The 24,043-nt window shown below is 36.7% G+C and overlaps 2 non-coding genes across 2 annotated transcripts; both read right to left on the bottom strand.

The window, feature by feature from the left end:
- Positions 1-4,856: 4,856 nt before the first annotated feature.
- On the bottom strand, positions 4,857-4,967 carry LOC121209123 (small nucleolar RNA R71). The gene has a single exon (XR_005904240.1). It is a non-coding gene; the product is annotated as a small nucleolar RNA R71 (small nucleolar RNA).
- A 12,455-nt stretch (positions 4,968-17,422) lies between these two features.
- On the bottom strand, positions 17,423-17,529 carry LOC121208726 (small nucleolar RNA R71). The gene has a single exon (XR_005903855.1). It is a non-coding gene; the product is annotated as a small nucleolar RNA R71 (small nucleolar RNA).
- Between the last annotated feature and the right edge of the window lie 6,514 nt (positions 17,530-24,043).

Genomic DNA, 24,043 nt, shown 5'->3' with positions numbered 1-24,043 from the left:
GTAAAATGGAATGGATTAAGTGAAATTGTGTAAAAGTGAACTTTAATAGTAAAACAGTATTAGACAACAGCAGCGCATGACTTTAAAAATTCACCAAAAATTATGTAAGTTGAATTCAATTTTAAAAAAATTATGGAAATAAAGCTTAATGAGTCTATTTTCACATGAAAGAAATAGGGGAAGCAAAAGAATTCTATATTGTGTGATATTTGAATTCTAGTGAAATAGGGTCTGAATGAATTTGAGATCCCCTATTCTGACTTTAGAAATTCACCATAGATTGTAAAAAAATTATTGAGAGTCATGCCTTACATGCATGGATTCCTTATTGAATCTAATTTTAAGGGAAACAAATGACATGGTCGTTGGAATTCTGTACAGGGAGAAATTTGGTTCGTAGTGCACAGGGGTCAGAGTAGTCATACCTTGAAACAGGGGAGACTTTAACTAATAAACTGTACTAAATGACCCAACCAAAAATTCTAGAAAAAATTAGTAAGTAGACATATGTGTCTAGTTTCATAGAAAATTTACAGAATTGGATTTTGAGTTTTGTAACTTGAGATATGATTTTTTTACACCGGGACTCCAGAAAACAACCTGTCCTGAATATGTGTAATTGTACAATTATAGTGTTTTATCTTGAAAGGCATGGTAGTAATTGCTTATTATTTTCATATGAACTTACTAAGCGTAAAGCTTACCCATCCTCTCCATTTCTTTAGTATTGGCAAGTCGGCTCGGGGTTGGAGATCGTCGGAGGCAAAATCACACTATCAAACTATCATTTTTGGGAAAATTAATTCAAATATTAGAAATATCAAGTGAGTGGCATGTATAGGAAGTTGGTTTGTGATATGTATTTTTATTATGATTTTGACCATACGTATCAGTCTGCATTGAGTTATCGTATAAAATCATGAGATGTGGTCCTTATCCATTATGGTTTATAGGTTTAATTAATCGTGCCATGTCCTATGTTTTGATGTGATGATATAGTTAGCTTTGTTTGTTATGCATGTGTTCGAAAAGTTTTGAATTAAATGAAATTTTATGGCCCGATTTTCGTCTATGTGTATTGTGAAGTCTGGTAATGCCTCGTACTCTGTTCCGGCCTTGGATACGGGTAAGGGGTGTTACACCTAAATGGAATAGTGGTTGTGAAACCATGAATTTGAGGTCAAAAAAATTTATTTCGATTAAGTTTTAAGGTTTATTCATTGATTGAATAATTGTGTGAAAATTTCATGAAGAAATTTTATGTATAAGTGCCTAATTTGATAATTAGGACTAAATTGTAAAATTAGCAAAATGTGTGTTCTAGATAATAAAGGGGATTTAATTGAAATGAGTTCTTAAAGTGGAGGTCCTTATTTAGTAATTAGACCATTATATAGGCAAGAATAGGACAAATTTGAAAGAAAAGCCTATAAGGGCATTTTGGTCATTTAGTAATTAAAAGAATTAAAAAGGGAAAATAAAGCCAAAATTGGTCCATCTTCTTCATGGAGGCTGAATATAGCATGGGGGAAACCATGGTTAGGGTTTCCAAGCTTTCCAAGCTCAATAATCCCGGAAAGTGAGATTTGGACCTAGAACGGGAGAAAAACTGAAAATCGAGAAGGTTGGTAAAATGGTCGTTTTGGTATCGAGGTAAGTTCATATGTTTAATAAGCATTTAATTATGCATATTTGAATGATAAATTGATATTTTGGCCATAAATACTTTAGTATTGAGTTTCAAATATAATGATTAATGTTCGATAATAATTCGATATTGGAAAGAGAACCTGTATAATTTATATGTACGACCATATTTTGTATTATGGCTTTGTATGATAACAAGAAAGTATTGACTAGCATAGTTTGATGAGAATAAGTTAAGTTGATGATATGATGAGATTGAGAATGTAAGTATGTAAGTTGAGTAGCATTTTTTTATTATGCAATTATTGTTATTAGTATTATTATTATTATTGAGTTATGCAACTAACCTTGAGAATTTGAGCAAGTATGTTTTAGCTATGACTTGACAAGGCGTTGATATCTCAAAGTCCATGGTTGTACCATGGCAATTAAGGAAGAATTGATGGAAAAGTCCATGTTCATAACATGGCATTTAAGGAGGAATTGACGGTTAAGGATACCATGTAAGACCATGTCAAGACATGGCATTGGTAAGGCAAGGATCCCATGTAAGACCATGTCAAGACATGGCATCAGCATTGATTAAAGACTCCATGTAAGACCACATCAAGATGTGGCATTGGCACTAAAATAATGATACCATGTAAGAACATGTTTGGAACATGGCATTTGGTAAGACAAGGATACCATGTAAGACCATGTTTGGAACATGGCATTTGGTAAGACAAGGATATCATGTAAGACCATGCCAAGGCATGGCATTGATAAGTTCTATAAGGCAAGGAAATCATGTAAGACCATGTCAAGACATGGCATTGATGAATTACTATAAGGCAAAGGTCCCATGTAAGACCATGCCAAGGCATGGCATTGGTGAGTTCATAAGGCAAGGATACCACGTAAGACCATGTCAAGACATGGCAATGGTAACTTCAAAAAGGAAAAGGTTCCCGAGTAATCCAAAGAGTAAGTCAAAGAAACGACAAGGTGAGAACATGAAGAAAGAGTACAGGTATGCATTTAAGGCTTATTTAATATTGAGATTGTAAGTAATTGAGATTATTGATAAACCGTAATTTATACATATTTTTACCCCATGCTTAACGCATTTTATGGATGATTTCTATTTAAATATGGGGAATTCATTGCTCCTAATCCTTTAATTTCATGTTTTATACTTAGGTGAGCATAGGAGAGTAACAGGAACGAGAAATGGGCCAAAAACAGAGAAAACAAACCAACATGGGAAATCAGCACAGCCTAGAGTTCACCACACGGGTAGACCACACGCCCGTATAGGTTCAACAGGCTGTAGCACAACCTGAACCTCTGCACATGGGTTGACTACACCGCCGTGTCAAATTGGTAAGATCGAAGCACGACTTACACGGGTAGATCACATACCTGTGCCCATTTAACAGCCTTGACCACGGCCTTAAGTAGTCGCACACGGGCGTGTCCTTGCTGAGCCCAAGTTTAGTCCAATTCGGAAAAAGGCAATTTTGAGGGCTTCTAAGCATCCTAAAGCCTATAAAAACACCTTAGAGGAGGAGAATGGGGGACACAGAGTAGGAAGCAAGGAATTACTCAAGAAAAGCCGATTGATCTATCTCAAGAGCCGGATTCATCATCAAGACGAAAGATCTTCCTTCAAGTTCCTTTAGGAGTTTTGGGTTTTCTTATGTTTTGTTATCTTTACGCTTTTGAGATGTTTTCTTTCATAAATATGAACTAAACCCCCTAAATATCTAAAGGGAATGAAACGTAAGACAAATTTTGTTATTATTATCTGAATTGTATGATAAATATTTGACTTGTTCTTAATTATGTGTTCTTAATTCTTGTTTTAATATTCCGGGATATTGATTCAAGTTAACGTTGTTATTCAGAAGAGGAATAGACCCTGTCTAAGAGTAAAATTGTCATAATTAAGCGGAGTTGATTGCGCTCCTAGAGATAGGGTGACAAGATTTTGTTAGATTAGGGTGAAACTTAATAAGGGAATCCATAGATTGAGTTAATGCAATTCTAGAGTATTAATTAGAAAGAGATTTCAATTATTTAACCTAGGGTTAGACGTTATTAGTCTCGAGAGAGAAAATAATATAACTTAGGGATTTCTACAGATCAAGTCAAATGAGTAAATCGTCTGATTCAGAGTCAAATAACAAGTGAAGTCTAGGTGGATTTTTCCTTAGGTATTGTCTCAATCAATCGAATTTTCCCAGAAGTATTTTCCCAAGTTTTCTTTTTGTGCATTCTTAGTTAGTAATTAGTTTAGATAACCAAACCTCTTAATTTTTAGGCTAGATAATAAAAAGGAAGTAAATACTAGTACTCGTAGTTCCTTTGGGTTCGACAATCCGGTCTTGCTGAACTATACTACTTTCCATAGGTACACTTTCCTTAATTGTGATAATAAGTTAGTCTCAAGAACGATTAATTTATAAATCTTTAAAACCTGTTACGAATATCACGCATCAAGTTTTTGGTGCCGTTGCGGGAGAACTAGGATATTAGGAAAAATCGATTTTTGTTACTTTATCCATTTACTTTATTTGCAATCTAAGTTTTTATTTTTTTTTCTTTTCTAATTTTTCTCTTATTTTCTTCTAACATGTTTTTCTAGTTTAGGACCAGAAGAAACCCGTTAGGACCAATACTTTTTGATGGTGAGTCAACCGCACAGTTCGTAGAAACAGACGAGAAATAAGGAGAAGCCTAAGATACACAGAGGACGAGCAAGAGGACGACACTTCAACCACAACTGAGGAGATGGCTAAAAACCAAGAAAATTCGCTACCTCCTACGATTGCTGCTGATCCAATAAATCAGAATCCTGCTCTGCGCACTATGTATGATTATGCTAAACCTAATTTAACAGGAACTGAGTCAAGTATAGTTAGACCTGCTATTGCTACAAATAATTTAGAACTGAAATCTAACACAATTCAAATGATACAACAGTTTGTTCAGTTTGATGGTTTGTAGGACGAGGATCCCAACGCTCACTTGGAAAATTTCCTAGAATTTTGCGATACATTTAAAATTAATGGCATTTTTGATGACGCCATTCGCCTTCAATTGTTTCCTTTTTCGTTAAGGAATAAGGCTAAACAATGGTTGAACTCGTTACCGCGAGGGTCAATCACTACTTGGGAACAAATGACCAAAAAGTTTTTATTAAAATATTTTTCGCCAGCTAAAACAACCAAATTACTTAATGATATCTCCTCTTTTGTGCAGATGGATTTAGAAACACTCTATGATGCATGGGAGAGATACAAGGACCTTTTGCGAAGATGCCCTCACCATGGGTTACCACTCTAGCTACAGGTTCAAACGTTTCACAATGGCCTGAATCCTTTGACTCGGTAGATGATTGATGCAACCGCTAGTGGAACTATCAATAATAAGACACCTGAGGCGGCTTACGAATTTATTGAGGAGATGTCACTGAATAACTATCAGTGGCAAGTTATGAGGACAAAGCCAACAAAAGCAGCCGGTGTTTTCAAACTTGATGCGGTTACAATGCTATCTAACTAAGTAGAACTCTTAAATAAAAAGATTGACAGTTTGTGTGGTTCTACTCAGGTACATCTAGTGATGAGGTGCGATTCAAATGGAGGAGGAGCATGCACAGAATATCAACCCTTCAACCCTAGCATCGAGGAGGAGCAACTCCAATAAATGGGTAACAATAACTATAGACCCCAAAATAACTCATATAGTAACACTTATAATGCAGATTGGAGGAACCATCCCAATTTCTTGTGGGGCAGTCAAGGAAATCAAAGGCCACACATCCTCCGGGTTTTCAATAACCACCTTACCAGCAGGAAAAGAAGCCGAACCTTGAGGAGATTTTAAAAAAATTCATCTCAGTGTCAGAAACTTGTTTTTAGAATACCGAGACAGCACTCAAGAACCAACAAGCGTTGATCCAAGGGCTCAAAACTCAGATAGGTTAGCTCGCTAAATTGATATCTGAACGACCACAAGGTAGCCTGCCGAGTAACACTGAACAAAACGCAAAAGAGTACGTGAAAGTAGTTACACTAAGGAGTGGGAATGTGTTAGCTGAATCTGAAAAGAAGCCACCACAAGAAGCTGACAGAAAGGAGGTTGAACCCAAAAACGATGACAATCTAATGCCAAAAGAATATAGACCACCAATCCCATACCAGTAAAGTTGAAGAAAGACCGCATGGATGAACAATTCGGTAAATTTCTTGAACTTTTTAAACAACTACATATTAACTTTCCTTTTGTTGAAGTTATATCACAAATGCTTACATATAAAAAATCTTTAAAAGAGCTTTTGACAAACAAAAGGAAGTTTGAAGACTTATCTACAGTGGAACTTAATGAAGAGTGCTCAGCCATACTCTAGAATAAACTGCCAACCAAACTAAAAGATCCAGGAATTTTTACTATTCACTTCTTAATTGGTAGTTTGAATGTTGATAAAGCACTAGCTGATTTAGGCGCCAACATTAATTTGATGCCATATAAAATGTTTAAACAAATTGGTCTTGGGGAACCTAAACCCACTAGGATGAGTATTCAACTAGCTGATAGATCTGCTAAATATCCTAGGGGAATTATAGAGGATGTACTTGTAAAAGTAGATAAATTTATATTCCCTGTTGATTTCGTTGTGCTTGACATGGATGAAGATGTTGAGGTGCCTTTAATCTTAGGTCGGCCATTTTTAGCCACTACTAGGGCTGTAATTGATGCGGGTGATGGCAAATTGGTACTTAGAGTAGGTGATGAAGAGATTATTTTTAAAATTTATATGCCATGAGATTTTCTAGAGAATAAGATGACTCATGTTATTTTATCGACTCTATTGATAATGCTACTCAAGATTCTTTTTAAGAAATCATACACAAAGACACGATGGAACTGTGTCTCGCCCAAAGAGAGGGGACGGATGATGATTCTGAAATAGGAACTGAGCTAAACTCCAATGAAACTTCCCCAAAACTAGCAGAATATGAAGGAATTAAGGTAAAAGATGAACTTAAGCAAAAACCCTCTATTGACGAACCTCCCAAACTAGAACTTAAACAATTGCCAAATCACTTGGAATATGCATTCCTTGGAAATAATTCAACATTACCGGTAATTATTGCATCCAACTTACAACCCAAGGAGAAAGAGGAATTACTCCAAGTATTAAGAGAGCAAAAAAAAGGCCATAGCTTGGAAAATTTCTGACATTAAAGGGATCAACCCTTCTTTTTGCACCCACAAAATTTTAATGGAAGATGAATATAAACCATGCGTGCAAGCCCAAAGATGACTGAACCCCAACATGAAGGAAGTTGTTAAAGCTGAGGTAATTAAACTCCTAGATGTTCGAATTATTTATCCTATTTCTGACAGTTCTTGGGTGAGTCCAGTGCAGGTTGTTCCTAAGAAAGGAGGCATGACTGTTGTGGCTAATAAGAAGAATGAATTAATCCTAACAAGGACAGTCACAGGTTGGAGAGTGTGCATTGATTATAGGAAGCTAAATGATGCCACGAAAAAAGACCACTTTCCCCTTCCATTCATTGACCAAATGTTGGAAAGATTGTCAAGACACATGTACTATTGCTTTTTACATAGACTCTCTGGCTATTTCCAAATCCCAATAGCTCCTGAAGATTAAGAAAAGATGACATTTACATGTCCATACGGTATGTTTGCTTATCGTAGAATGCCTTTTGGATTATGTAATGCTCCTGCTACTTTTCAGTGCTGCATGATGGCCATTTTTGACGAACTCGTAGAAAACGTCAGAGACATATTTATGGATGATTTTTTGATTTTCGGTAACTCTTTCCATCTTTTCCTAAAAAATTTAAAACGAGTGTTAATTAGATGCAAGTAAACAAACCTTGTGCTTAACTGGGAAAAATGTCACTTTATAGTTCAAGAAGGTATTGTGTTAGGACATAAAATTTCTAGTAGAGGGATTGAGGTTGATAAATCTAAAATAGAAACCATTGAAAAAATACATCCCCCTAATTCGGTTAAGGCTATTAGAAGCTTACTAGGACATGTTGGGTCTTATAAAAGATTCAGTAAAGACTTTTCTAAAATAGCTAAGCCTTTGACTAAATTACTAGAAAAAGATGTGCCTTTTAATTTCGATCAGGAGTGTTTAGAAGCATTTAATACTTTAAAGGATAAACTGACTAAAGCTCCAATTATAATTGCACCTGATTGGAATTCACCTTTTGAACTAATGTGCGATGCGTGTGATTTTGCAGTAGGTGCAGTTTTGGGACAGCGAAGAGATAAACATTTTCAACCTATCTATTATGCTAGCAGGACTTTGACAGCGGCACAAGAAAACTACACCACCACGGAGAAAGAGCTGCTAGCTGTGGTTTTTGCATTCGAGGAATTTAGGCCATATTTAATATTGTCTAAAGTTGTCGTTTATACTGACCATTCCGCTCTTCGCCACTTTTTGACTAAAACTGATGCAAAACCTCGGCTCATTCGATGGATCTTATTATTGCAGGAATTTGACTTGGAGATTAAGGATAAAAAAGGAGCTGAAAATCTTAGGGCTGACCATCTCTTCAGGCTTGAAAACTCAAGTACCAAAGAACCAAATGACATTGAAATAAATGATTCATTCCTGAAGAACAATTTTTTTCCAAATTTGATTCTAAGGTACCTTGGTTTGCAGATGTTGCAAATTTTTTAGCCGCTAACATTATCCCAAAAGGGTTAACACATCAACAAAAGAAACAATTCTTCGCTGATGTGAAAAACTACTTCTGGGAAGACCCTTTCCTTTTCGGTAAATGTGCAGATCAAATCATAAGGAGATGCGTTACAAGGAGAGAAATATTAAAAATCTTGGAACATTGCCACTCAGGATCAACTGGAGGACATTACGGTGGAAATAAGACCGCACATAAAATCCTTGAATCAGGTTTTTATTGGCCCAATCTATTCAAAGATGCCAACAGGTATGTTACTTCTTGTGACAAATGTCAAAGGATAGGTAATATATCCAAACGTGATGAAATGCCTCAGACATATATGCTCTCATGTGAAATATTTGACGTTTGGGGTATCGACTTCATGGGTCTGTTCCCTAGTTCATTCAGGAATAAATACATCTTAGTAGCTATTGATTGTATGTCCAAATGGGTTGAAGCCTAAGCTTTACCTACTAATGATGTTAGAGTAGTAGTACGATTCCTTAAGAAACTTTTCTCTCGATTTGGTACACCTAGAGCAATTATCAGTGATAGGGGTACTCATTTTTGTAACACCCAATTCGACAAGATCCTTAAGAAATACGGAGTTCATCACAGAACAGCTACCCCTTACCACCCTCAAACTAGTGGCCAAGTTGAAGTAGCGAACTGAGAGCTTAAACGTATCCTAGAAATGACAGTAGAATTAAATAGGATGGATTGGGCGATGAAAGTAGATGATGCTTTATGGGCTTATAAAATAGCTTTTAAAACTCCCATAGGAACATCACCTTACAGACTTGTTTATGGGAAAAGTTGTCACCTCCCGGTTGAGTTAGAACACAAGGCATTCTGGGCTACGAAATTTCTAAACCTTGACCCCAAACTTGTAGGTGAAAATAGGTTGATGTAGTTGAACGAGTTAGATGAGTGGTGAACCAATGCATATGAAAATTCGCGCCTATATAAGGAAGCAACGAAGCGCCGCCACGACGCCTGTTTGAAGCAACAAAGGCAATTTGAAGTTGGAGATCTTGTCCTGTTATACAACTCGAGGCTCAAATTATTTCCTGGAAAGCTTAAATCACGATGGTAAGGTCCTTTCGTAGTTCAAACTATGTTTCCATATGGCACAGTAGAGGTGAGTCATCCGTCATAAGGCACTTTTAAGGTAAATGGACATCGTCTCAAAATGTATAACAGTGAGAATTTCAAAGACGATAAAGAGGAGCTACAGCTCCACGAAATTACCTAAATATACCCATAAGGTAGAGTCTAGCTTAGACTATAAACAAGCGCTTCTCGGGAGGCATCCCGAGCACTAACGGTGTTAACTTCTTTAAATTTTAGTCTTTAACATTTAATTCACTAATGAAGTCACTAAACACAGGACTTCCAGAACCACACGGCCAGGAACACGGGCGTGCCGTAGGCTGTGCACATACCACGGATGCAACACGGCCGTGCGATACAGCTGTGTGAAAACAGAGCAAAAACATTTTCCGAACATGGGATCCAAAGTTGCCACGGCCGTGCAACGTGGCCATGGGCAATCCTGCCAAAGTAACACGGGCGATCGACACGAGCCCACTGACCATGGTCGAGCCTGTAAAATAACACGGGCATGCACCTACATACACAAGCGTGGGAGAAGCGAACGAAGATCGACACTGTGTATCATGGCCATGTACACCAATGCGCCTAATTTTGAAAACCACGAAATGTACAGGCTGAAATGAGAGCACATGGGCATGCCCAACGGCCGTCTACCCCAATTTCTCTATAAACACCTATTATTTATTTTATTTTTATCTCTATATTTTGGAATTATTTTTTTATTTTCTTTTAATACTATTTTATCCTGAGTTTTTACAATTTTTATTTTTTGGCTATTTCATTACGAGTAATTATGCTTCAGTACATCTCCTAAAGAGTTCCTGATTTTATCACAGTCATAAAGAGCTCCAAAGCTCATCATCAAATAGGAACTAAAAACTCCAAGGGCAAAGGACTTATGGATTAATGAACCTCTACCACCGCCGGAGTATCCTTTTCCACCCTCATCATTGCTTTGGCTGATTATTCTCCATAACTCCAATTCAAGGAGTTCATTCATCATTCAGGAAGTTTCACCCCTCTCCCTATCTTATGATTATATATCTATTTTTATCAATATATCTATCTTTGTACATTGAGGGCAATATACATCTTAAGTGTGGGGGTCTTTTGTATCATCATTAGAAATCCCTGAATTGTGTGTTATTCTCACGTGTATGACTCATATCACTATTAGAATGAATTTTAATTAATTTATGATTTTTATTGATATGTCTTGAATTAAAACATAGGCATTTATGCATTAATTGTTTAAACTTTAAGACATTAGGGAATCAAGCATGATAAGCTGATTTTTGAAGAATTAAAAACTTTTAGGTTGTTTCCCTAAGTTTAAGTATTATCTTGAGTTGAAATTCACAAGTTTGAACATCAAAAAGCCATAATTTTTGTGAGATCTTGAGCCTTTAGAGCATATTTTACTCCTTTCATGCTCACTTTTATTATGAGTGAGTCAGTATTGATTTGTTATTCTAGAACTTGCTTGATTATGCATGTCAAGACCACACCATTTGATTTGATATGTCAAGATGATAAAGGCACTTAGGTTTAACTCACTCACTCCACAAAAGCCTACCTTCATAATTAACCCTTAGTGAACCCCTTTGAGCCTAACAAGCCATTCATTGATTTACCCTCAATATTAATCCATAACCCATTATTTTTGAAATCCCCTAATTTGATCCCTATTTTTGTCGATATTTGATTTGAACTAATTGCATAGTTATGTTTTGCTTTTCTATGTATTTGACTTGTTCTTAAAAAAAATTAGTGTACTTCAATACATATTAGTTGTAATTCGTCGTTTTTGAGATTGAGTGTTAATTCCATATTCTGAGAAGAAGCCCACTTGTATTCAACTAATGACTAGTCATTTTTCTAGCTAAGTAATTTTTCAATTCAATCTTGATTCTAACATTTTCTTTCAGCTTGTGACCACACCTCCTAACCAAAGCCACATTACAACCCTCTAAAAGACCTTTTTGATTGATGTATCAGCTCAATATATAGTGGTGGAGATTTGATTTTCAAGCAAGCCTATGGTAATAACTTTTCATATTGACTAATTAGTGCTTTGATTGATGTCCTTAAACACCTTGAGTTATTTGAGTGAATCTTTAGTGAGGATGTTAAACTCTGTGATATTTTGATCAAAGGTAATCACTTAAATGGGGGGAGACACCTATGTTTTCGTGATAAAATGCTCAACTTGGAATGTTTGAAACTTTGATGTACTTTTAGTTGAATTTTCAATGTACAAATACTTATGGATTATTTTGAAGATATTATTGATAGGGATTATAAATTGAGATGAATTTATTTTGATTGTGAGTTTAAGATTTTGCTTGAGGACAAGCAAATGCTTAAGTGTGGGGGTATTTAATAAACCGTAATTTATACATATTTTTACCCTATGCTTAACACATTTTTTGGATGATTTCTCTTTAAATATGGGGAATTCAATGCTCCTAATACTTTAATTTCATGTTTTATACTTAGGTGAGCATAGGAGAGTAAAAGGACCGAGAAATGAGCCAAAAACAGAGAAAATGGGCCAACATGGGAAATCAGCACAACCTAGAGTTCACCACACGGGTAGACCACATGCCCGTATTGGTTCAACAGGCTCTAGCACAGCCTGAACCTCTGCACACGGGTTGACTACACGGCCGTGTCAAATTGGTAAGATCGAAGCACGACTTACACGGGTAGATCACATGTCTGTGCCCATTTAACAGCATGGACCACGGCCTTAAGTAATCTCACACGGGTGTGTCCTTGCTGAGCCCAAGTTTAGTCCAATTCGAAAAAAGGCACTTTTGAGGGCTTCTAAGCATCCTAAAGCCTATAAAAACACCCTAGAGGAGGAGAATGGGGGACGCAGAGTAGGAAGCAAGGAATTACTCAAGAAAAGCCGATTGATCTATCTCAAGAGCCAGATTCATCATCAAGACGGAAGATCTCCCTTCAAGTTCCTTTAGGAGTTTTGGGTTTTCTTATGTTTTGTTATCTTTACGCATTTGAGATGTTTTCTTTCATAAATATGAACTAAACCCCCTAAATATCTAAAGGGAATGAAACCTAAGACAGATTTTGTTATTATTATCTGAATTGTATGATAAATATTTGACTTGTTCTTAATTATGTGTTCTTAATTCTTGTTTTAATATTCCGGGATATTGATTCAAGTTAACGCTGTTATTTAGAGGAGGAATAGACCCTGTCTAAGAGTAAAATTGTCATAATTAAGCAGAGTTGATTGCGCGCCTAGAGATAGGGTGACAAGATTTTGCCAGATTAGGGTGAAACCTAATAAGGGAATCTATAGATCGAGTTAATGCAATTCTAGGGTGTTAATTAGAAAGAGATTTCAATTATTCAACCTAGGATTAGATGTTATTAGTCTCGAGAGAGATAATAATATAAGTTAGGTATTTCTAAGGATCAAGTCAAACGAATAAATCATCTGATTCAGAGTAAAATAACAAGTGAAGTCTAGGTGGATTTTTCCGTAGGTATTGTCTCAATCAATCGAATTTTCCCAAAAGTATTTTCCCAAGTTTTCTTTCTGTGCACTCTTAGTTAGTAATTAGTTTAGATAACCAAACCTCTTAATTTTTAGGCTAGATAATAAAAAGGAAGTAAATACTAGTACTCGTAGTTCCTTTGGGTTCGACAATCCGGTCTTGCTGAACTGTACTACTGTTCGATAGGTACACTTACCTTAATCGTGATAATAAGTTAGTCTCAAGAATGATTCATTGACAACTCTTTAAAACCTGTTACGAATATTATGCATCAATTATCAAGTATTAAGTAAGTGATGAGTTTTCAGTTATGCTTATGACACTTTATGACATGATTGGCAATATGCCTATATTATGAAAAAGTACTCTTGTGTTAAGTGAGATGTTGCAGGTATGTAAGCAAGCTATTAAGTAAGGTGTATTTTGTATTCTAAGCCTTTGGTAAGGTTACCGATGAGTAAGATAGGAAAGTAAGAACTAAACATTATGTAAGCAAATTATGATAGCATAGTAGTAAGCTAAATTGATTGCTAATGCTTATTATTTTACATGTGAACTTACTAAGCTTTATAAGTTTACTTCTTTCATCTCCCATGTTTCAGAGTACTTAAAAGCAAGCTCGGGTTGGAGGTCGTTGGAGATCACTTCACACTATCGACTATCAAGTTACCAAATGGGTATCTTCGTTTACGAACATTCTAGTTTATGGCATGTATAGGGACTTAGCCATTTTGTGTGTATGTCCTTATGATATGGCTAAAGAATAGTATGTAAATATTTGATAATGATTAGCTATTGAAATGGCTAATGAAGAACATGTTTCGGAGTTATGTATGCCTAAATGGTAGTAAATACAAAGAAATCATGACAAAGTGAAATTATCATTAAAACAGTATTGAACAGAAGCAGTGTCTTTAACTTGAAAATTCACCAAGAATAGTAGAAATAGAATTAGGTGATAAATGAGATATAGAATTAAACATTATTGAGTCTATTTTCATATGAAAGAAACAGAGTAAGTAAAAGAAATGTATATTAAGAGATATTTGAATTTTAGTGAGACAGGGTCAGAGCGATTTCTAAATCCCCTGTTCCAAATTTATAAATTCACTAAAAATTGTAAAAAGATATTTAGGAGATATAGTTTATATTTATAGATTCCTTATTGAATATAATTTCAAGAGAAACAAACAACATGGTTATTTGAATTCTGTACAGGGAGAAAATTGATTCGTAGTGAGGAGAGGTCAGGGTAGTCAAACAGTGCAATAGGGGAGACTTTAACTAATAAACTGTACTAATTGGCTAGACCAAAAATTCTGAAAAACAATTAGTAAGAAGATATATGAGTCTAGTTTCATGTAAAATCGAATTTAAATTTTGAGTTTTGTGACTCGAGTTATGATTTATTTAGTGACTATGGCGCAGGTGGGTAGTTTTATAAAGAATAATGAAATAAATTGTTTTGATTTGTCTAAGTATTCAGAAAATTTTTAATGTTCCCGGTTTGGTCCCGAACCGTTTCAATTACATGTTTTAGGGTCTCGAGGGCCCTTTTTAGGGACATATTGAATGAATGTAAATAAATTAATTTTAAAAGAAAATTTTATGCCTCGAATTAGTAACTTAAGTCAGGTAACTCCTCGTGCTCGACTCCGGCGATGGTCCCAGGTAAGTGGTGTTACATTTATTGGTATCAGAGCAAAGGTTTAGTCGGTTCTCGAAATACTCAATATGAGTAAGAGTCTAGCTATACATGCCATATTAAACTATGATAGTGTGACGACTCCCGACCTAGATATAAAATGTTTTGTCAGATAGATGCGCACTCCAACTGAGCTAAGTTTGATAGTACAGACAGTATGTTTATGATGAGTTTAGGCTCATAAAATGTAAGAATAATGGTTCATGATGTTTATGTGATAATGAATAAATTGTGAATAAGAATTGTTCGGGAAATATAAAAGATGAGATAAGATGAAAGGAAAGTTTATATTGAGATAAGTGTTCATGTTAAATTGGAATTTGTATGATGCTATATGTATAACCAGAGAAGTTAAGTGAATGTGTGAGTAATTTTACTCGAGATTTATGAATGCATGTATAAGTGCACTAATTTGCATAAGATGATCATGAAGTCATTGTATTATGAACGTGCATGTTAAGTTGCTTGAAGCAAATTGTATAATTGTGATAATATTTTAATATGATGAGTGTTAAGTTATATGCATGAGTATGTAAGAGGTAAGTCAGAGGTGTTACAACCTCACCCCCCTTATCAGCAAGGAATTCAGAATAAGGTTTCATGAAATTCAGATTGAATAGGCTTAATAAACTGTAATTCATACATATTTCTATCCCATGCTTAGCACATTTTATGGATGATTTTTCCTTAAATTTGGTGACTTCGATGCTCCTAATACCTTAATTTCATGTTTTATACTTAGGTGAGCATAGGAGAATGAAAGGAACGAGAAATGGGCCAAAAATGGAGAAAATGGGCCAACGTACAAAATCAACACAGCCTGGACTTCCTCACACGGGCAAACCATATGGCCGTGTCAATTTGGCAGAATCAAAGCACGACTCACACGGGTAGACCACACGCCCGTGCCTATTTAACAAGCTTGACCATGGCCTGAGGTAATCGCACACGGGTGAATCCCTGTTGAGCCCAAGCAGAGTCCCATTCGGAAAAGGCCACTTTTGAGGGCTCTTAGGCATTCCAAAGCCTATAAATACACCCTAGAAGAGGAGAAAAGGGGGGACGCATAGGAGGAAGCAAAGAATTGCTCAAGGAAAGCCGATTGATCCATCTCAAAAGCCAGATTCAACATCAAGATTGAAGATCTCCCTACAGATTCCCTCAGGAGTTTTGGGTTTTCTTATGTTTTGTTATTTTTATTCTTTTGAGATGTGTTCTTCCATTAGTATGAACTAAAACCCCTAAATACCTAAGGGGAATGAAACCTAAGACGGATCTTGTTATTATTATCTGAATTGTATGATAAATATTTGACTTGTTCTTAATTATGTGTTCTTAATTCTTATTTTGATATTCCAGGATATTGATTCAAGTTAAGCTCTTATTCAGAGGAGGAATAGACCCTGTCTAAGAGTAAATTTGTCATAATTAAGCGGAGTTGGTTGTGCGCCTAGAGATAGGGTGACAAGATTTTTCTGGATTCGGGGGAAACCTAATAAGGGGATCCATAGATCGAATTAATGCAACCCTCGGGCGTTAATTAGAAAGAGATTTCACTTATTCAATCTAGGGTTAGACGTTGTTAGTCTCGAGAGAGATAATAATATAACTTAGGGATCTCTACAGAACAAGTTGAATGAATAAACCGTCTGATTCAGAGTCAAATAACAAGTGAAGTCTAGGTGGATTTTTCCTTAGGTATTGTCTTAATCAATCAAATTTTCCAAAAAGTATTTTCCCCAAATTTCTTTTCTGTGATTTCTTAGTTTAATTAATTAGTTAGATAAACAAAACCCTTTTATTTTTTTAGGCTAGATAATAAAAAGAAAGTTGATACTAGTACTTTTAATTCCTTTGGGTTCGATAATTCGGTCTTACTAAAGCTATACTACTGTTCGATAGGTACACTTGCCTTCGTCGTGATAATAGTTAGTTTCAAGAATGATTCATTATAAATATTTAAAACCTGTCACAAATATCACGTATCAAGTTTTTGGCGCCGTTGCCAGGGAGCTAAGATATTAGGAACACTCGATTTTTATTACTTTAGCCATTTTACTTTTATTGCAATTTAAATTTTTATTTTCTTTTCTAACTCTTCATTTATTTTCTTCTGATAGGTTTTTCTAGTTTATGACCAGGAGAAACCCGTCAGGACCATTACTGTTTGATAGTGAGATCGATCGCACAGTTCGTAGAAACCGAAGAGAAATAAGGCGAAGCTTATGTTACACAGACGAGCAAGAGGACGATATTCAAACCACAACCGAGGAGATCGCTGGAACTCAGGAAAACCTGATACCGCCTGTGATTGTTGTTAATCCAGTAAATCAGAATCCTGCTCCACGCACTATGTATGATTATGCTAAACCTTCTTTAACAGGAACTGAATCGAGCATAGTTAGACCTGTTGTAGTTGCAAATACTTTGAAATGAAACCTAACACAATTCAAATGATATAGCAATTTGTTCAGTTCGATGGTTTGTAGGACGAAGATCCCAACGCTCACTTAGCAAACTTTTTAGAACTATGTGATACATTTAAAATTAATGGCATTTTTTATGACGCCATTCACCTTTGGTTATTCCCTTTTTCATTGAGAAACAAAGCTAAACAGTGGTTGAATTCGTTACCGTGGGGGTCAATCACTTCTTGGGAACAAATGACCAAAAAGTTCTTATTAAAATATTTTTCACCGGCTAAAATGGCTAAATTACGTAATAATATCTCTTCTTTTGTGCAGATGGATTTAGAGACACTCTACGATGCATGGGAGAGATACAAAGACCTTTTGTGAAGATGCCCTCACTATGGGTTACCACTCTGGCTACAGGTTCAAACCTTTCATAATGGCCTGAATCCTTCGACTCGACAAATGGTTGACGCAGCTACTGGCAAAACCATCAATAATAAAACACCTGAAGATGCTTATGAGTTTATAGAGGAGCTTTCACTGAATAACTATCAGTGGCAAGTAATGAGGACAAAGCCAACAAAAATATTTGGTGTTTATAACATCGATTCGGTCACCATGCTCTCTAATCAGGTAGAACTCTTGAATAAGAAATTTAATGGTTTTTTTAGTTCTTTACAGGTTCACCCAGTAATGCAGTACGAAGCTAGGGAGGTGGATCGAACAGTTCAGAATGCCCACCTTATGGCCACAACATGGAGAACGAGCAGTTAAATTACATGGGTAATAATCCTTGATCTCAAAACAATCCTTATAGCAATACTTACAATGCATGTTGGAGTAATCACCCAAATTTTTCATGGGGAGGCCAAGGAAATCAGAAACCACCACCCCCTCCAGGCTTTCAGGAATCACCATACCAGCAGGAGAAAAAGCTGAACCTTGAGGAGATGCTAACCAAATTCATCTAGGTGACAGAAACTCGTTTTCAGCATACCAAGACGGCACTCAAAAATCAACAAGCATCAATCTAAGGGCTCCAAACTCAGATTGGACAGCTCGCCAAGTTGATTTCTGAGGGACCACAAGGTAGCCTGCCAAACAACACTGAATCTAACCCAAAGGAGAAACTTAACGCAATTTCCATTCATGATGAGAAAGGGCTAGTGGAAAAACCAAGGCCAGAACTAGTGGTAAGCAAAGGTAAGAATGAGGTAGGCCAAAATGAACAAAAATCGGTAAGTACAAAAACCTCGTGTGTCATACTCCAATGCGACAAGGAAAGACCGCTCAGACGAACAATTTGGTAAATTCCTTAGACTTTTAAAGAAACTACATATTAACCTACCGTTTACTGAAGCATTTTCGCAAATGCCGAACGCAGTCAAATTTTTAAAGGAGCTTCTAGCAAATAAACGAAAGTTCGATGAAAGGTCGCATGTGGAGCTGAACTCGATTTGCTCAGCCATTCTTCAGAATAAGCTACCCAACAAACTAAAAGATCCAGGGAGTTTTACAATTCCTTATTTAATTTGTAGTTTAGGTGTCAATAATGCGTTGGCTGATCTAGGGGCTAGTATCAATGTTATGCCTTTCAAATTGTTTAAGCAACTACGTCTAGGGAAACCCAAACAAACTAGGATGGGCATTTAATTAGCAGATAAAACTGTCAGATTTCCTAGGGGTATCATTGAAGACGTACTCGTTAAAATTGACAAATTTATATTCCCAGTTGATTTTGTTGTTTAAGACGTAGAAGAGGACAGCAATGTTCCTTTAATTTTGGGGAGGCCCTTTTTAGCAACTGCTAGAACAATTATTGATGTTGGCACAAGTGAACTCACACTTCATGTAGGAGACGAAACAATCAACCTTCAAGCTCGCAACCTGAACAACACATCAAAAATTGAAGGTGATTGTACAAATTTTTCTACTAAGACTGATCATAGAGTGCAACCTATTTTGCAGGAAATAAGCTCGAAGGACACACATGAGCCATGTTAATCTACAACAAAGAATCTACCCATGAAGAACGAAGGTTACGAATTGAGGAGTTAGATGAATGGATGACATTTAAACCGAGAAAGCACGATACCAAAACTACGCCAGAACGAGCTCAATGCCTCACCAAATCAACTTAAGGTTGGAGATAAAGTTTCATTAGATGCCGCAGATCCTCACATTGACACTGCCAAATCGAATGAAGAAATTCCTCTTACGGTACTTAGCATTTTCCCATTTGGTACAGTCGAGGTAAGTCATCCCAAATTCGACACCATTAAGGTAAACAATACCTGTCTAAAACCTTATTTTGATGGGATTCATAGTAGGAATGAGGAGTATATACTCCTCGAACCACCATGACCATTCACCAGAGAGGTAAGTCGAGCTTAGACTATAAATAAGCGCTTCTCGAGAGGCAACCCGAGCACTAACAATATTAATTTCTTTAAATTTTAGTTTTAACATTTAACATACTAACCGACTCATGGAACGCAGGCTTTCTAAAGCACACACGGCCAGGCACACGGGCGTGCCTTAGGCCGTGTGAAAACAAGACGAAATTTTCCCCAACACGGGATGTGATAAGTCACCACGGTCGTGCGTTAGAACTGTGGTCAAACTTGAGAAAATAGCACGGGCATTCGCCACGCCCGTGTCTAGAACCCGTGATCGAACTTGTCATATTAACATGAGTGTGGGCCTACATACACGGGCGTGGAAGAAGCGAACGAAGACAGACACGGCTATGTGACACGACCATGTGCACACACACGCTCAAAGAACACAGGCGTGGGCCAAATGTCAGACGCGCCCAAATTCAAAATTCGCGAATCACACGGGCAAAAATTGGGGTACACGGGGGTGTCTCCTAGCCGTGTGTCCCAAAATCTATAAATACCCTTCACTATTCATCATCTTCTTCACCCAAAATCCCTAACCATAGCCGCTGCAAGTCTACAAGGCCTACCTGCCATGCCCATACGCCGCCTCCAACTCTATTTTCGACACCCATTCTCATATTTTTAGCGTTTGTTTACTCTTTTCTCTCTATTTTCTTCATCTCTTTTACTAATTTTATGATTCTTATGGTTTTATTTGGCAGATTTTTTATTTATATTTATAGCATTTATTCTTTTCCATTTTAGTCAATGATTTCTGATACATTCATTCTTTTTGTGTGTTCCCATAGAGTCTAGTTCAGTTATTTCATGTTGAAAATAATCATGACTACTTCTTTAGTTAGTTAGTTATGTTATATTCTTTCTTCTTCTTGCAGGCATACCATGTCAAGCTCATGTGGCAAGAAAACTGCCGTCCCTGCTTCGAAAATGCGAAAAAGGGGCGTCTTCCTTGGGCCCTACCGCGGAAATTCGCCACCCATACCTCCAATTTCCACCTGAAAATCAGGAGGAACTATTCCAAATCCTACGGGCCTGACCTTTAGGTGTGGGCCACTGCATTGACTGGACAGCGCTTGAACAAGTCCAGTTGGCTGACGATGTACGAGCACTCCTGACAACCAATCCATGGGACCTCTTCTTTACGATCATCGAGCCGATGTACCTTGAGCTGACACTTGAAATTTGCTCGGCATTCCATGTTCAAGACGTCATGACCAACTTTGATGATCCTGGAACAATCTAGTTCCATCTCGGCGATTTAGTCCGCCTGTTGAGTGTGCCCGAGTTTGGTATAGCTTTGGGCCTGTACACAGAGAAGTTCATGGATGAGAACGACCTCGACACTCTCCGTCGCCACATCCACTACTTTCCCTCGAAGTACTGGTACGCTTTGGTCCCCAGTTTAGCCACCTACAACCCGAGCCACTCTAAGGCATCGGCTCTCTCTCCCTTCTTGAGGTACCCACACGCCATCTTGGCACACACTTTGACAGGACGTCGAGAGAGCACCGGCGTCGTCAACACTCATAACGCCTACTTTCTTTGGAGCATGGAAAACAGGCATGTACTCGACCTCGCCTATTTTATTACCCTAGCCATTCGCCACCAGACGGAGTAACATCGGAGGGGGGTCATCTCCATTGGCCCCTACGTGACTTGACTGGCACGGCACTTCGGGCTCCTCAACACAGCAGCACAATCATCCTCCCTTACTCTTATTGGCCAGATGTCCCCACAAGGCATCTCGAACATGCTTAGTATGAGGATGATCGAGAAGCGCCGAGGAACCCACCCTCCTCAGCATCGCCTCTCCCAATCAGCTGAGGAGGGAGACCCTGAGGACATTACTGATGATGTCCCTCCACGTCATGAGGACCCACCGTCTCAGCCACCACCACCCTCTCGTCTAGTTCATGCGGCGGTTGCATACGCTGACATCTCTGAGCGTCTTACCCAATTTGAACAACAGTGTTTTTAGCGCTTTATAGCAGATTTGTCAGCACTTCCACATCTCATCACCACCCTCACCTCGCGAACCACCTAGCGATGAAGATGTTTAAAAACTTTTATTTATTATTTTTTGTTTTTATTTTTATTCTATTTTAAGACTATTTTTTATTTTTTCTTTAAGCCTATTTCTATTAGATTTTATAATTTTTATTTTACAATTATCAACTTCGGTTATTCTATTACGAGTAATTGTGCTTCCTTATACTTCCTAAAAAGTTCCTAATTTTGTCATAGTTATAAAGCGCTCCTCAAGCTCATCATCACATAAGAGCTAAAAACTCCACCAGGAAAGGTTCTCCACGACTGCCATGTCCTGCTCAACCACGACCATAGCTACCACCAGATATAATATTCTTTTGGCGCAGGACTTATGGACTAATGAACCTCTAACACCACCGGAGTATCCTCCTCCACTCTCACGCCGATTATTCTCCAAAACTCCAGTTCAAGGAATTCATTCATCATTTAGGAAGTTTCACTTGTCTCCCCATCTTATGATTATAAATCTATCTTTTTCAATATATCTACCTTCGTACATTAAGGGGAATGTACATCTTAAGTGTGGGGGTCTTTTATATCAGAAAAATCCCTGAATTTTGTTTTAATCTCATGCGATCTTCTCATATCATTATTAGAATGAATTCTAATCAGTCTATAATGTTTATTGATATATCTTGAATTAAAACATAGGCATTTATGGTTTGATTGTTTAAACTTTAGGACATTAGGGAATCAAGCATGATAAGTTGATTTTTGAAAAATTAAAAACTTTTAGGTTGTTCCCCCAAGTTTAGTATTATTTTTAGTTGGAATTCACAAGTCTAAACATCAAAAAGCCATAATTTTTGTGAGATCTTGAGCCTTTATAGCATTTATCATTTCTTTCATGCTCACTTTCATTATGAGTGCGTCAGTATTGAATCGTTATTCTAGAATGTGCTTGATTATGCATGTCAAGACCATACCATTTGATTTGATATGTCAAGATGATAAAGGCACTTAGGTTTAACCCACTCACTCCACAAAAGCCTACCTTCATAATTAACCCTTAGTAAACCTTTTTGAGCCTGACAAGCCATTAATTGATTTACCCTGAGTATTAACCCATAAAACATTATTGTTGAAATTCCATAATTTGATCCCTATTTTTTTCGAGATTTGATTTGAACTAATTGCTTAGCTATGTTTTGCTCTTTTAAATATTTGACTTGTTCCTAAAAAAATATTCATACTTACATATTAGTAGTTTCGATAGTGTTGAGCCGCAGTATCTAAATTCCATCTCGATTGTACTCAATTGATATTTAATTACTTTTTCTAGTTAGGTAATTTTTCAATTCAATCTCGATTCTAACCTTTTCTTATAGTTTGTGACCACACCCTCTAACCAAAGCCACGTTACAACCCTCTAAAGACCTTTTGATTGATGTTTCATCTCAATGTATATTGGTGGAGATTTGATTTTCATGCAAGCCTATGGTAATGACTTTTCATTATTGACTATTGAGTGCTTCATTTATTGTCCTTAAACACGTCGAGTGATTTGAGTGAATCTTTAGTGAGTATGTGAAACTCTATGATATTTTGAATCAAAGGTAATTACTTAGATGAGGGGAGACACCTATGTTTTCATGATAAAATGCTCAACTTGGAATGTTTGAAACTTTGATGTTCTTTCAGTTGAATTTTCAATGTATGATTACCTATGGATTATTTTAAGATATTATCGATAGAAATTATCAGTTGAAAATAATTTATTTTGATTATGAGTTGAGGATTTTGCTTGAGGACAAGGAATTGCTCAAGGAAAGAGGATTGAGCCATCTCAAAAGTCGGATTCACCATCAAGACTAAAGATCTCCCTTCAGATTCCCTCAGGAGTTTTGGGTTTTCTTATGTTTTGTTATTTTTATTCTTTTTGAGATGTGTTCTTCCATTAGTATGAACTAAAACCCCTAAATACCTAAGGGAATGAAACCTAAGACGGATCTTGATATTATTATCTGAATTGTATGATAAATATTTGACTTGTTCCTAATTATGTGTTCTTAATTCTTATTTTGATATTCCAGGATATTGATTCAAGTTAAGCTCTTATTCAGAGGAGGAATAGACCCTGTCTAAGAGTAAATTTTTTATAATTAAGCGGAGTTGGTTGCGCGCCTAAAGATAGGGTGACAAGATTTTGCCGGATTAGGGTGAAACCTAATAAAGGGATCCATAGATCGAATTAATACAACCCTAGGGCGTTAATTAGAAAGAGATTTCAATTATTCAATCTAGGGTTAGATATTGTTAGTCTCGAGAGAGATAATAATATCACTTAGGGATCTCTACGGAACAAGTTGAATGAATAAATCGCCTGATTCAGAGTCAAATAACAAGTGAAGTCTAGGTGGATTTTTCCTTAGGTATTGTCTTAATCAATCGAATTTTCCAAAAAGTATTTTCCCCAAATTTCTTTTCTGTGATTTCTTAGTTTAATTAATTAGTTAGATAAACA

This window comes from Gossypium hirsutum, chromosome A10 (assembly GCF_007990345.1).
Source record: "Gossypium hirsutum isolate 1008001.06 chromosome A10, Gossypium_hirsutum_v2.1, whole genome shotgun sequence".
NCBI lineage: Eukaryota > Viridiplantae > Streptophyta > Magnoliopsida > Malvales > Malvaceae > Gossypium > Gossypium hirsutum.
This window is presented reverse-complemented; position numbering and strand designations above follow the sequence as displayed.